Source organism: Equus quagga, chromosome 19 (genome assembly GCF_021613505.1).
Source record: "Equus quagga isolate Etosha38 chromosome 19, UCLA_HA_Equagga_1.0, whole genome shotgun sequence".
In the NCBI taxonomy this organism is placed as follows: Eukaryota; Metazoa; Chordata; class Mammalia; order Perissodactyla; family Equidae; genus Equus; species Equus quagga.
Window position 1 is genome coordinate 37,757,577 of NC_060285.1, and position 15,697 is coordinate 37,773,273.

Here is a 15,697-nt window from a genome sequence, read left to right on the forward strand (position 1 = left end):
GAAGGTTAAAAGCCATTTAACCTCCTGGCCCCTCCTTTCCTCTGCCCGGTTGCTTAGTGCTCCTCCCTGGTACAGGAGATCATCTGACCCCAAATGATCCCCTACTGTATTGCAATGATGTCCTCTTCAGTCATTGCTTCAACAAGTGTTAGCACCTACACTGCGAGGTGTGGTTTGTTGGAGGAGACCTGAAGGAAGGAAGCAGAGTTATTGGCACCTACCGTGTGAACACCTTGTTGTGCTCACACTGTCAGATATGTTAGCTCCTGTGACTCTCAAAGGAGTACTAAGAAGTGGGAGCTATAATCCTCACGTTTAAAAAGGGAGCTCAGAGATAGGCGAACTTGCTCCAGGCCCTGCAGCTACCAAGCAAAACAGTCAAGATTTAACCCTTGTTGATGCTCAGAGCTTGGCAGCCGGTGCACCTTGAAGTACCTGTCTGCTGTGATAGGGATCACTGCCTCTTCAAGGAGGTGGGTTTGCTCAGGGACAGTCCGCCCCAGGGCTGTCACTTCCCCCAGTGCTCTATACAAATGCTATCATTTTCTCTCTGTGCCATGACTTGAATAAGGTGGGGGGTCTGACTCTGAGGTTCATGATTTTCACACCAGACTGATTATCTTCCTGTTTAAAAAAAAGAAATATTTTAGACTTCCAATAAAATTTGACAAATTGAATCCTCACATCCATTCCTCTCCTTCTCGAAACCCTACCAAAAGAGAATCAAAGAGGGGTGGCGGCGATGGTGGTGGTAAAAACCTACAAGGACAAAGAGAACGGGAGAGGGGAAGAAACCAGATGAGAGAATGGAAGGAAGATGGATTCATGGTTTATAATTTAAGGGGGGGGGGGGGGCGGGGGGACTGAATTTAACTGCTTTTTGAGGAGAAAATGGGTATCCTCATCAGCAACCTGGAATGTCTCAGGATTTGGAGGCCCTGGGTTCCTCTGAAGGTTCAGAATGAAGGTTACAGGCTTAAAAACAAAAAGATTAATTAAAAGATTGTGTGAGGTGAAGTTAGACCCCCACGTGGCCAGGTGAAACCATTTTCTCTGGACCCGACAGTCCGTTGTCTTGTTTTAAATAATTGTACAAAATCGACTGTTAAGCTAAGTTCCGTGTGAGGCCAAGGGAGGAGCACGAGTGAAGACACGGTCCAGCAAAAGCAAGGAGTACAGTGTCCCACTAGGGCAGAAATGGGCGGTAGGACTAGAAACTTTTGCTGGAGCCAGATAGGGAGGGGCCAAATCGTGTCAAAGGCAGGCCAGGGCCTGAGGGTAGACCATTGGCCTTCAAATTAAGACAGTAAAAGCCTGTTGACTGGTCACTAAGCATATAAAAAGCTTAATATCATTAACTACCAAGTCTCAGGTTGAATCCTAGTACTGCCACTTATTAGGTGGGAAAACTTGGAAAAGTTTTTCACTTTCCTGCACTGCAAATTTTCGGTATCTGTGTTCTGAGACTGACAGTCCTTACCTCGCAGGCCTGCTGCAGATTGCTTAGCTTCAGGGCAGTAGCAAACGGAGCTACTATAGGACAGCAGCCAAGCCTGTGAACAGTCATTCCAAAAATCAACCCCCAAGCCCTCTAGCGTCATTAACGTACTTAAATTTGACAATCAGAAAACTTTTACAGAAATTATTTTAATTCAAGTGTGCATGTACACTCTATACTGCTTCAAAATATAAAATTATATTTTTAACTGCTTTGGGAACAGGGTGATCACAACCCTTTCGGTGTTTAAGCCCTCTAAAACTCCAGCTTTTTAATACATTATATTTATTTCATTGTATGTCAATAAATGGTATGTATTAATGATGAGGATTTTAGGCTGGTTACTTTTAAAACTGCAGATGAGAAGTAGGCTCTGAGGACTGGAATTTGCTTGCTCTTGGAGAGATATTTGCATTTGTGAAGGAAGGGGGGATGACCTTGTAGGGACCTGAAATTGGCCACCCCAGGATATGTCTCTTTGGCATCGGGATTGTTTGGGGCTGATTGCTTTTGATAAACTGGGACAGGGAAGGAGGCTCTGGGGAATGGAACTTGCCCTTGTTGGGACACATTTACATTTGTAAGGTAAATCTCTATCTGTAAAAGGTGCCTCCCTCTCTGTACCAGGAAGAAGAAAAGAGATGACCTTGTCCCTAGAAACCCTTAATGGGGAAGGCAAGAACTTGGGTTGGTTGCTGTCTGGCAATTTCATGTAACTGATTTAGGGTGGTGGCTTCTGACCTTTACTTAATCCGATTTGATTCTTGTCTAAAAGTCATGGGATCACCCAATGACCAGACCCCACCTGCACTGATACCATTTTAACTTTTTTCATGTTCTTTCCTTTGTCTTGTAAAGAGATGACTCACATACCCATGCCTTATAAAATTAGCCCTAACCCTCAACTCGGGGCAGCAGCAGCAGCAGCTCTGACTGCCCGTGGGTCCTGTCCCCACGCACAAGTTCTGCCTGCCCATGGGTCCTGTCCCCATGGCAGCAGTAGCGGGGACAGCAGAATCGGCAGCAGTAGCGGCTCCTCCTGCCTGTGGGCCCTGTCCCCATGCAGCAGCCTGACTACCCATGGGTCCTGTCCCCATGCCGGCAGCAGCTGAAGCTCTGACTGCCCATGGGTCGTGTCCCCTTGCTATTCTATTCTCTAAATAAAAGAGCACTACTGCCAGATCTTAAGAGTCTAAGAAATCTTTCTTTTGACTCCTCGGCACACCGACCCAGCATCATTAATATACTATTCAAGATGACATTTTAAACACCTTAGGCAAAGATTAATTGATCAGATTAACTGAGAGAAGCTTCTAGTAAATGAAGAAAGCACAATGATGAAGAGGAGTGCAGAGAAAGAGTACAGAGAATGAGAAAGAGAGAAAGACTGCTCAAGAAAGAATGAGGGGTTGGGAGGAACCTGGAGTCAGAATATTTAATGACCTAAGGAAAAGATGCTGAAATATAGGAAGAGAGATGAGTGGAATTAGAATTAAAAGAGAAAAAAGATACAGGAATTCTACAACTTAATTTTCTCGACTTTACACTTTTTTTTTTTAAAGATTTTATTTTTTACTTTTTGTCCCCAAAGCCCCCCGGTACATAGTTGTGTATTCTTCGTTGTGGGTTCCTCTAGTTGTGGCATGTGGGACGCTGAGCAGCGTGGTCTGACGAGCAGTTCCATGTCCGCGCCCAGGATTCGAACCGACGAAACACTGGGCCGCCTGCAGAGGAGGGCGCGAACTTAACCACTCGGCCACAGGGCCAGCCCCATCGACTTTACACTTTTTGCCTAGGATTGGTCATCCCTAGTACAGGCTAACCTTTTTTTACCAGAGAGAGTAAAAGTGATTAGAGAGAACACGATTTTAAAATAATTGTAGATTACCCTGGTCATGTATTCTGCTGGCCACACAATTCATATTTTCACACAAATTTGTTGAGTAAGATGTCTAACTTTGGGTAACTATTAGAGATACTAAATTTTTGCTAATGACACAAACAAAAATGTTCCTATACATCTAATTTCTGTGACATTATGAAAACTTGGCAAGTACGCAAGCGATAGTCTACACAAAGGACTTTATCTCTGCAGAGGTGCGTGCTGAGCTGAAATTTGAGCCTGCAGAAACAGAGCAGATTTATTCTGATTTAGCAAAGGGTTTCTGGAAGATATGCTGATTTTCATGGCTTAGAAAATATTTTTAGGGGCTGGCCTGGTGACATAGTTGTTAAGTTTGCACGCTCTGTTTCGCCAGCCGATGGTTCAAAGTTCGGATCCCAGGCACAGACCTAGCATCACTCGTCAAGCCACGCTTTGGCAGCATCACACATAAAATAGAGGAAGATTGGCATAGATGTTAGCTCAAGGTCAATCTTCCTCGCACACAAAAAAATATATTTATATATTTTTAAAACTTCTGAGGTGATATAGCGCAAACCTCCTATTTTGAACATTTTTGCCTTTTGCCCACATAGTAATCGCAATAAAAGTAAGGTGAAAAGGATGAAAGAGTTGTTTTAAAACAAATAACTTTCTGATAGATGGGAAGACACTCTACAACTCCAGTTCATTCTAGCAACCAAATAAGACATGAGGATTCATCCAACAGGCTTATTTTTATTTCTGAAAAAAAAAACCCTTAAAAATTATTTCTATTTAATAAAGGTATTCAGTTGCTGCTATTTGGAAAAAACTAGTTGGGAACAGCCTAGGCAAATATTTTCAATCATTTATTTCAAGTTCTTGTTTTGTTTCAGATTTTCTCTGCATAGCAATTTACCATTGAGGAAAAAATACCTTATCAATGCAGTTGTGGTGGAAGATCAAATAAAAATCATTAATATTTTAATCGCATCCCCCAAATCCTTGAGAGATCATTTTAATTCTTCTGCCCAGATAACTCCTAAGAAATTATCCTGTTTCTGTTTCATATTCCTAAACTAAAACCACTCTGTAATACTCAAATATTTATAATAATACTTTGATTATATAAGAAATGATCTTACTCTCAGGGAATAAATGATGAAATAGAAAAGAGATATCTTCGGTACTAATCTTTTCATAAAATGTAGTTGATTAGTTAACATTACTTTAGGTTGCCATTTTTTATGTGTTTGTGGTGGGAGAATACAAAATTAAACTAGGAAATGAAACTTAAAGCCAGTTTGCCAAAACAAGAGCTGCTCTTACGTAACCAGGAAGTGGGCAATAATTTTGGGGTTTCCAAGACAACACAAGGATTTCAACAGAAGTACTGTTTTAAAATTGAAGAAAATATAGGGACAAAGAAAAGACTTTAGGCAGATCGTGAAACCAGATGTCTCATTTATTTATTGGAAGCACTGTAGATAAGAAAACTAAAATGGATGGAATACATGTTGGGTATTTGAACATGTTTTTCCAACCGTTATTCTGAATGATGAGACACTTAGAAGATTTTTGTGATACCTTTATATTTTACCTGGGGTGGCTTCCTACCTGTTTTCGGAGTTGAACAACTAAATATTTACAGCTTGCTTAGAATATTTGTTTTAAAAGAGATTTTTGTAAATTTTATCAAGAGCTCCAGAGTGTATTCACAATTTCCAGTGAAGATGTTTTGTGTATAAAAAGGATTTTAATTGACATCTCTTTGCTATTTGCTTGTACTTGCATTTTTGTTCAATTCAGATACTTCTATACCTTAGTGTGAATATAAAGTTTTTTATATCTATATACTAATAACTCTATGTGAATATAGAGTTTATTTCTCTATAACATTATTTGTGCTTATTCCCATTGAAACTTGTATCAGGCTAGTATAAACCAACTTATCACATTTGAAAGAGCAAGAAAACCGTTATTGGCTATTTAATTTTATTTTTTTGTCATTTTTTGTATTGTTGTTTTATAACTACAAACTTAAGTCATCTTCCTGGGCTCTGCCAGACTATTCTAACTACTGGAGTCTCCCCCTTGCATCTCTACTTAAGAGTTGTGACAACACCAGGAGGCAGTACAAAGGTTTGGGTTTTTTGCCAGATGATTACATCTGCAAAACTAACCATAATTACATGTGTATATGTGTGTAACATGACTAATTTCCTCTTCTTTAACGTCTCCAAAGTCCATTTCTTCATCACTTCTCCAGTGAGTTAATATAATAGCCTGCTAACCCAACTCCCTCTCTTCAGGTCACCTACCTCTAAGATATCACTCAATTAATCAGCAAGTATTCACTGAATGCTTTTCACCATGCTCAAAAGGATTCCAGGAACACAAAGAATTATTTATAAATGACTAAGAATTTGCCTCTGTTCTCAGGTAACTCCCAGTCTGTTTAGGAGGAAGTCAACAAGTACCATATAGGTTTTTACTCATTTTAGAGGTAGTTGAAAAAGCAATAGTAGAGGACCGAAGAAGAGAAGAGAATGGAAAACTCTGTGTTCAAGGCAAAACTAATCATTCTAAATCATAAATCAACTGTACCACTCTCTTGCCCAAAATCTGTTAATGGCCCCCCAGCCTATAGTGAAAAGTCCAAGCACTCAGCATAGACCTGTGGTTTTACTTGGCGTCTATACTGCTCCGCTAGTGGGCAATTGGAAGTGAGTAGTGTATTCTTATCTCCTGCTGGCTGAGAAATTATCCTCTTACTTAGCAGCTTAGAACAACAAATGTTTGCTATCTCATCTGAGCTTCTAAGGATCAGGAATTGGATGGCTTAGCTGGGTGGTTCTGGCTCTAATGAAGTGGCAGTCATGTTGTTGGTCAGAACTACCATCATCTGAATGGACAGGAGAATCTGGCCTATGCTCACTTACATGGCTGTTGGAAGGAGGCTTCAGTTAATGGGGGTGTTCAGAAAGGTGGCTTTCCTCAGAGCAAGATAAGTGATTGTGTGTGTGTGTGTGTGTGTGTGTGAAAGGAGAGAGAGAGACCAAGACGGTCTTCACAAACTTTTATGATCCAATCTCGGAAGGGCAATTTATCACTTCTGCTTTATGCTATTGGTCACACAGACAAACTCTGGTACAATGTGGGAGGAGACTATAAAAGGGTGTGAAGAGCAAGAGTTTGGATGATTGGGGGCCATCCTGGAAGCTGGCTACCAAGAGCAAGGATACTTTGGCCTGTCATATTGACTGGTGATTGCTATCAGCATGGGCAAAGACCAAGGATATTAAAGTCTTGTACAAGAAAGAATTGTCACCCCTCATCAAATTGCCAACAGCGTGGCCAGCCAGCTCTTCTACACTTTGTGTACACCACCTCTGCCCACATGCACACACCTGGCTCTATCTGCACCCGGCTTCTTGCACTTCCCCATAAATCCTCTTCCCTCTGATCGCCACAATTCCTCCTCCTGGCAGCAGTGCCTTCCTCACCTTGGTAACCTTTCACACTCCCTCTTTAGGATTTAGTACACATATCTTCGTCTCCTGGATGCATTTCCTGATCACATTAAGCAGATGAACACTTGCTTTTCTGTGCCCTATTCATGTCTTTGTTACAGCACTTATTACACTGCTGTAATTACCTTTACCAACCCTTCTCCCCCCGGAGACCATGAGCACCTGCAGGAATGTGTTTTATAATCTTAGTTTAATCTCAGTGTCCCCGTACCTTACACAGTCCCTGCACATAGCAAACACTTCTTAATACAAGTTAGCTGAATGAATGACCAAATTAGTGGTATGCGGTCTGTGCTTGTGTGCCTGTGTGTACAAGGATGGTGCCACTTAAGAGAGAACTGCAGAACGTAAAAGCTTGAGAACAGCTCATCTGCTCTGTTTCAACCCAGACTCTGCTTTGTTCCATTTGTTTCCTACTGAAGTGTAAATTCGCCTTCACATCTTATATTTTTTTAAATAAACGTTTTATAGCTTTGCCAAAGGATAACCAAAAGTTATATTTTCATAGATCATGTCTGTAAATTTTAGGGAGCATTGCCTGATTAATACATTCCTCTTTCAGAAAATGTTCGTGTTAAAGAGTTTAAGAGGCTATATAAGTCAAGAAAGAATAATCCTGCTTTAGTGCATTTAATGATGTTTAGCTGTTGAACTCAAAGAGTTAATATGAATTCTAAAAATGCTATGTTACAGCCAATAGAATTTATTGAACTGAATCTGCAATAATAGGATAAAAGGTTACTATCCTGTTTGGTGTTTTTATAAGTACCAAATGGGCTAAGTTACGGGCAACAACAATCTGAAGCCATGAAAACTGAAGCTTACTATTCTAATATCCAAATGCATTAACCTAAGGAGGAGCTTATTAACTGAAGCACCCATGCTATTTAGGAATAATTTAGTAGCCTTGTAGGGCTTGGAGTTTTGCTTCTGGTGTTAGATTCCAGATTTGTCTATTTTCCTGAATTTCTATGCATGAAAGATCCAGCCTGCCAGTCATGAACGTACCCTAACTGGCTTCCATCAAAACTTCCAGATGTTGAGTGGCTTCCTGGACCTTCTCCTGCTGCACAACTTTCTGATCCTCTGCTTGGAGATATGACTCATTCAGTGGATACTCATCCATTCAGGTAGCCTTTTTAGCAAAGAGCTATTGAATGTCAACTACATGTCAGGCATATATGGAGACAGAGGTCAAGAAGACAGACACTTTTTGCTAGAACTTATAATGTTTACATTCTAGTGGGCAGATATAAAAAATAATAACTAGTACATTATAACACAATACATAAATATTATTTTAGATAAGGATGTAGGCTATGATGGAAATAAAACATCTAAAGGATGAATGAGTGAGTGACTTCCCTTATGAGGTGATATTTAACCCAAGACCTGAATTATAGGAAGGAATTGCCCTGTGAATATCTAGGAGAAGAAAACTTTAGGTAGAGGGACAGAGAGACCAACAAGTTCAAGGCTTCTGTGGTTGGAGCAAGTTCAGCATATATGGGAGTTAGGAAATTAACAAGACAAGTCAGGGCACCTTCACAGGTTGAGAGATGCGGTATGAGAGATAGGAAGAGTCGATCATGAAGGACCTTATAAACTGTGGAACAGAGTTTAGATTTTACTTGAAATGCAGTTGAGAGCCATTGGATGGGTCTCAAAAACAGAAGTGAGGGCCAACTCCGCTGGCCTGGTGGTTAAGTTTTCCCTGTTCTGCTTTGGCAGCCCAGGTTCAGTTCCTGGGGGCAGACCTATGCCACTCATCAGTGGCCATGCTGTGAAGGTAGCTGACATACAAAATTAGAGGAATATTGGGAACAGATGTTAGCTCAGGGCCAGTCTTCCTCAGCAAAAAGAGGAGGATTGGCAGCAGTTAGCTCAGGGCTAATCTTCCTCAAAAAAAAAAAAAAAAAGATATTCCTAAGCCCTTTACTCAAAAAACATCCTCTCTGATATTATCAAGATGTAGTTTTTTCCATGTAAGTTCTTTGTAACGGGAAAACATTAAAAACAAACAAAAGAGCCACCTGTATAAACAAGTATAGAAGAGGCAGAAGCTCGGTTAAGTGAATGCCTCCTTTGTACTTCGTCTTCCCCGGATTAGATGCTTTAGAAACTGGGCTAAGCTTTACCTCTGTCTTTGAGCAACTGTTTTGAATGACACTTAGATCACAATCAATATTTGAATTCAAAATTTAGCTTAAAAAACCCACAAAATTTTCTTAAACATGAACACTTGCTCTTTTCAAGATGAGATAAGCAATAAGAGAAAAGTGACTAAGGTTTGCCCCATAGACTTCTTTCTTATCTCCCATATGTGCAGCGCCCATTGACTTTGACAGTGCTGCATGTGGTAGCACTCTATGAGACTCTACAGAAGGAAAGCGAATTTGAGCCTCAACACTCTAAATGCATTTGTGGTAATTAAAAAGACTGAACTGCTATAACTAAGTTGTAATTAAAATATATAACAAAATCTTAAATTTCTTTGAAAGCCAAAATAATAACATAGAGCAAAGCAAATTCTTTTACAGTAAAAATGAAAGTAAATCTATCCTAGGGATTTAATTATGTCGTTTATAACTGAATGGTAACCAAATTTTATTTGTGATTGTTGTAATAACCCCAAAATTGACTTGTTTCTCCACAAATATTGTTAGAAAATAACATTTAAATGGCTTATTATAATATACATATAAATTAATTCAAAATAAAGAATCATGTGAATGTTTAACTGGAAGAGCTGCAGTTTTGCTTTCGGCATTTGAGCAAGATTTTGTCTCAGATCTAGATCTAAGAGATTTGGGTTTTGTAAGCACCACTCTTCCTCCACTTCTTAAAAATACACTTAATCAGCTCAGGTTAGAAAGATAACAATCAGTAACCTTGCAAAGGAAAGGACACAACCCACTTCAAGTTTCTCTTTGGAAATGGAACATAGGTTAAAAAAATAACGACCATGCCATGCAATCAAATCTGATTTATTAAGAACAAAAGAGCGTAACTATTTTAACTCTAATTTAAACTTACTTGTGACCTCCCCTCTTATTAACAAAAAGAACAAAGTCCCCTTTTAACCATACTGTAGGGGCAAATAAACAAAATGTTGAGATGCACACTTTGAAAATACATCTGGTCAAAACATGTGGAAACACTGGTAGTGAACATGTGTATCTAATATTTATCCAAGAGAAGAGAGAGACAGAGAAAGGAAACTTAAGAACATTTAAAAATTGCATGGGTTGGGGCTGGCCCCGTGGCCGAGTGGTTAAGTTCGCGCGCTCCGCTGCAGGCGGCCCAGTGTTTCGTTGGTTCGAATCCTGGGCGCGGACATGGCACTGCTCATCAAACCACGCTGAGGCAGCGTCCCACATGCCACAACTAGAAGGACCCACAACGAAGAATATACAACTGTGTACTGGAGGGGCTTTGGGGAGAAAAAGGAAAAAAATAAAATCTTAAAAAAAAAAAAAAAAAATTGCATGGGTTTTTCCACACACTATAATAACCTTCCATGTGGGCCACACAAGTTGCAAATCCCAGGTCATCAAAAACAAAGGAGTAAATATAATACAGAGAACCAGGGAGAAAGTATTATAATAGAGAGGTTAGGAGCTGAGGCTGTTGAGTCAGACAGTCCTTGATTTCAGTCCTTGCTCTGTATATTATTAGCTGTGTGATTTGTGGTAAGTCTCTTATTCCAAGCTCAGTTTCCTTGTGTATAAAATGGGAGCAATACTGGGGAGCTTAAGTGAGATAATGCGTATAAACTACTTGGTGCAGTGCTTACTCCATAGTTGGTATTTAAAAGATGGTTATGTCCATTCATTCATTCAATATATATTTATTAGGCACCAGGTATATGCCAGGCACTCTGCTGGCTAATAGGAATATAACAGGAGAAAGCTTCTTGTTGTCACGGAACTTATAGTTTAGTAGGAAGGAGAGCAAATTAAACAACAGATTATAAGAAAGTACTGTAGTAGGATGGGAACACATGGTCGCTCTTGAAGACGGTGGGGGAAGGAGGTAAGGCAGAGAAGGCTGCTTGAAGGAGATGACTTTTAAGCTTAGATGCAGGAATAGACAGGGCGGGATTGAGAAAGAAACAAGGTAGAAGAGTGTTCCAGACAGAGGAAACAGCATAGGAAAATGGCTTTAATTGTTTTCAGAGATTCAGACAGGCATATGCTTTTCTCATCTTCATCTCTAGCCTTGTTTATATGCTGCACTCTCTGTGTGGAACACTCTTCTGCCTCTTTCTACTCTCCCTGCGCCATCCTGCCTCACTCATACACAACGCTACCTAATGGTCAAGTAAAGACGTGGTCAGGACTGATAAAGTCTTTTTGTGCCTTTTAAGCCACATAATGTGACACAGAATTTATCTTCAGGGCCACAGGAAATCCTTGAAGGTCTTTAAGTGCACGTGTGCGTCTGCGTTTGTGTGTGTGTGAGAGAGACAATGTTGTTTCCTGGGGGCTAATATTCCCCTTTGCATTTTACTTGGACAGCATCAATTTACCTTGAGGAAAGGAGAAATGGGTCTTCCTGGGCTGCTGAGAAAAAGAGAATCACAGATGGAATGGTCCAGAAGCTGCAAGTAATAGCATTAATTTCAGTTGCAGAAAGCCCCATGGTCAGTGTGAAAACAGTATCTGCTGTGATATTAGACTGTTTGATACATTCCACAAGACGGGAAACTGAACCTTGCAGAATATAATTGTACAAATGTGCAGAATGTGCAGTCCAAAAGATACAGTAATGGCAGTAGTGACAATACAAGCTTGACTATACACTGAGAAAACTCACAGAAGTCTTTATGCCAAATTATGACCCAAGAAATGGACCATGTGGGTCAGAGACTGAAGAGAAATTGGAAAAATAATTTGATTTGCTTATTGCACTCCAAATAAACTCCAGATTCCTCGACCTAATTTGCAAGGCACTCTATGATCTATCCTCTCTTTACCTCCCCTCCCTCATCTCTTGCCATATCCCCAAGCTGGCTCTGGACTTTCAGTTTCTTTATGCCTGGTTCTCACGCTCCTCTGCTTATATACGTTGTCTCCTTTTGCTAGACCATTCTTTTCTTACTTGCTTTGATAATTCCTCCTCAGCCTTCAGATTTCTCCTTCCACATTGCCTCTTCTAGGAGGCGTTTTCTGAGTACAGTAGGAGTGTCTGCTTATTTTCTTCCTCTGTCATAGCACTTATCACACTTTACTCTCTGCCCCAATAAACTATAATTTGTGAGGAGAAGAGTCTGGCCCACCTTCGTATCCATGATCTCTGGAATAGTACTGTTACGTAGTAAGTGTTTAAGAAATGTTTGTTGGAAACTGTATCTGATTTTCCAGTTGACTTAATGAGTGAGTGAGCGATGAGTAAGATAAAAAAAAAACCCACAAAAAACCAAAGATCAGAACAACAAACAACCTGAAGAGCACATAAAATAAAGAAGGCAGGGCAGGACGCTGTGCTGATGCTTTACCCAGAGTGTTTATGAAGAGTTTATTGCTCAGTATTATTATCTTATTTGAGTCTCACAAAACCCTGCTAAATTGATAGAATCATCCCTACTTTACAGGCAAAGAATTTAACCTTCAGAAAAATTAATGTCTTGCTGAAGACTAAACTGATAGTATGCAGACAAGCTTAGGTTAGAACCAAATCAGAGATTGTAAGATTTTGAGATAGAGAGTAAAGTGCAAATACAAAAATATTTTTAAAGGGTTGTAGGAGAACATAGATTACTGGATAGAGTCACTTGTATTGATATGTAAAGTGAAACAAATATTGTCACCTTAGACATTAGTATCGACTTTGCTGATGTTCAGCAGTTGTATTGGCATGATATAATAATTCCATTTTTTTTTAGTGATTGAAAATATGTGGGTGAAAGTATTGTGGCCTAACTGTATTTGAAGCTTGGATAAAGTATACACTTTCCTGCCTGAGATATGTGGTCATGATTTATTTCACTGTGGGAAAGCTGAGAGTTGAAAATTCAGCTCCAGATATTCTGGATCTGCTGATACACAAATATCAGCATTGTGACCAGCAGCATTCGCTTAATTTCTCTCGGAGCAAAAATATTATTAGGTGGAAATAAAATAATTAAAACCTCAAATGTCTTTAATGCAGCATCAAATAAAATAAATTAGAGGTGACACCTCCCCCTACCCCCAACCTTTAGAATTTTGAGAAGATAAGAAACTTAAAGTTCTTAATATGAGTGTTTTGAAAAAACAAAGCAGTGGACCAGGCTTTAACATCTAGTAAATGACAGAATAGAGGCTGAATAATATTTACAAGACACTAAGTCACTAATTTGAAGACCCTAAGACATTAGCAAGGTTTAGGTGATGTTTCTTGTAAAATCTTGCCATCATAAGATTTCAATCTTATCACCCATAAATATAGTAATTTTTTTGCAAGATCTCCTATGACATTTTAGTTTTATGATTGTTATTTTCTTTTTCTTCTTCTTCTCCCCAAAGCCCTCCAGTACATAGTTGTATATCCTAATTGTATGTCCTTTTGGCTGTGCCATGTGGGACACCACCTCAGCGTGGCTTGACAAGTGGTGCCATGTCCACGCCCAGGATCCAAACTGGCAAAACCCTGGGCCGCCAAAGTGCAGGGCACGAACTTAACCACTTGGGCATGGGGCTGGCCCCCAGTGATTATTATTTTTATTATTAACTTTGAGATATTGATGCTTGTTTACTTGGGTGGAAAATTGTACTTAATTTTTGAGGATTTCTTTTTGAGAAATTGGATTTAAAAGCATTCAAATTTAACCTGTTGGTGATTACTTAATTGATCTTGCCATAATTAATTCAATTTCTTTATAATAGAATTAAGTCAATATATATATATAAGATTGCTGAGAGTCTCATGGTGTTAGGAATCAATGAAGTGATGTCAATTATGACTAGATAAAAATAGTGTGTGGAAGTAAGAAAAACATTTGTAAAAATAGTGTCATCACTATATCAGCAAGAGTCTGTGAATTTAAATCAAACATCCTGAATTTCTATAGGGGACTGGCAGAGCCCAGCCAGTTCTTGACCAGTATCTATGTTCTATTCTTTTTTGGCGCAGTGCTAGACTACATTTCCACCTCCTTATGAGGTGGGGCCAAGAGTTTAAGGTTTGACCTATCAATGGGGTCCTGAATGATGTGTGCTCTCCCAGCCTGGCCCCTAAACCCTTGAAAAAGATACTTCAGATCCTTTTTCCTACCTCTCTGCTAACCGGCTGCAGAAAATCCTGTAGAAGATGCTAGATCTTAGAAGATGATGGAGCTGCGTGACAGGAACCTATGTCCCTGATAAACCATAAAGAACAGAGTCTACAACTTCCTGGATTAAATGTGATGTGAGTGAGAACTAAATTTCTATTGTGTTAAGTTACTGAGATTTAGGGAGATTTGTTACAGTAGATAGTCTAATCTGAATAATACAGAGGATATGAGGAAAACCCCAAACTTGTCTCGTGTTTTCCTCTGTTAAATACCACCCAACACACTCAACCTTGCTATATATTAAATTATCATTAATTGTGTACCAATTGGTTTAAATAAAGGTGGCTTTCAGCTGGATATTGCTAGGAAATCTATTTATCAATTGTTTCCAGCATTTTTACAATAAGAAATGTAAGTCTAAATTGGAAGCATACAGTGCTCACCATAGAGCCAAAATCTTCTCCCTTTTCCACATGGAACACTAAAATGCTTTTGTTAATGCTTAGTAATATTTTCTTCTCCCACATGCTCCGTATTTTCTGCTAAGATATTTCTATTGGACAATTTCCTATTAATAGAAAAAGAACAATTTGAGATTGCAGGGAGGCTGATTTAGTGAAAATCCATATTGGTAGTTAAAACCCATTTTACCAAATCATATCATGAAATACTCATTCCAATTAGAGTTAGTCCTCATCTCATTTCATCTTATAAAATGAATATATTTTCTGATATTTAAAAAATCAAAATTATGTGCTAGCTACCAGACTGATTAGTTTTGAGCAATATAAAGTTTCTCATTCTTTAAATGCACAGAAAAAGTTCAATTGTGATGGCTAACAAAAGTAGTATGATTATTTCTGAAGTATTGTACATTGTATTTATTTAATTATATCCAGAACCCAAACATCAGAATAACAAGGCGTCTCTGTTATTCTGAAACAGTATTTTTGGCTTACTGATTTTATGGGTGAATGAAATGTTTGTCTTAATTAATTCAGCATAAGAGGAAGTGAGCATTTTACATTGCATTACATTTCTCATTTTACAAATGAAAAAACTGGGATTCAGGGAGAGAAGGTAACACAGCTAATAAGTGGGGAGCTGCAATTTGACCCAGATGAGATCGGCTCTGATGGTCTGAACTCTTAATGACAGTCCGTTAAGCAGAATTTCTCAGACCTGAGAACTTGCAGACTGTTGAGAATGTATCTGTGGGTGCCTAAGGGTCTATGGACCCAATACTGTACTACAATTAACTACTAAACAGTCTTATTATGTTATATCTTGGTCTAATAAACCATGAGCGCAAATTTACATAGAAATTACAAGGCAGTTGCATGATGATAGAGGAAACTATCAGATGATCTAAAACATGTGTATGTACATGCATATCTATCTGTCCATCCAGTATTCATCTGGACCTGGTTGGGTACAAATAGAGAGTTTTAGTTTTCTCTTAGCACGGCTTTTATAGTCCTCTTTGGAGCAGTCTTTAAACCTGGCTATGCAAACTGCTATAACACCAAGACTTTAAAAGGAAT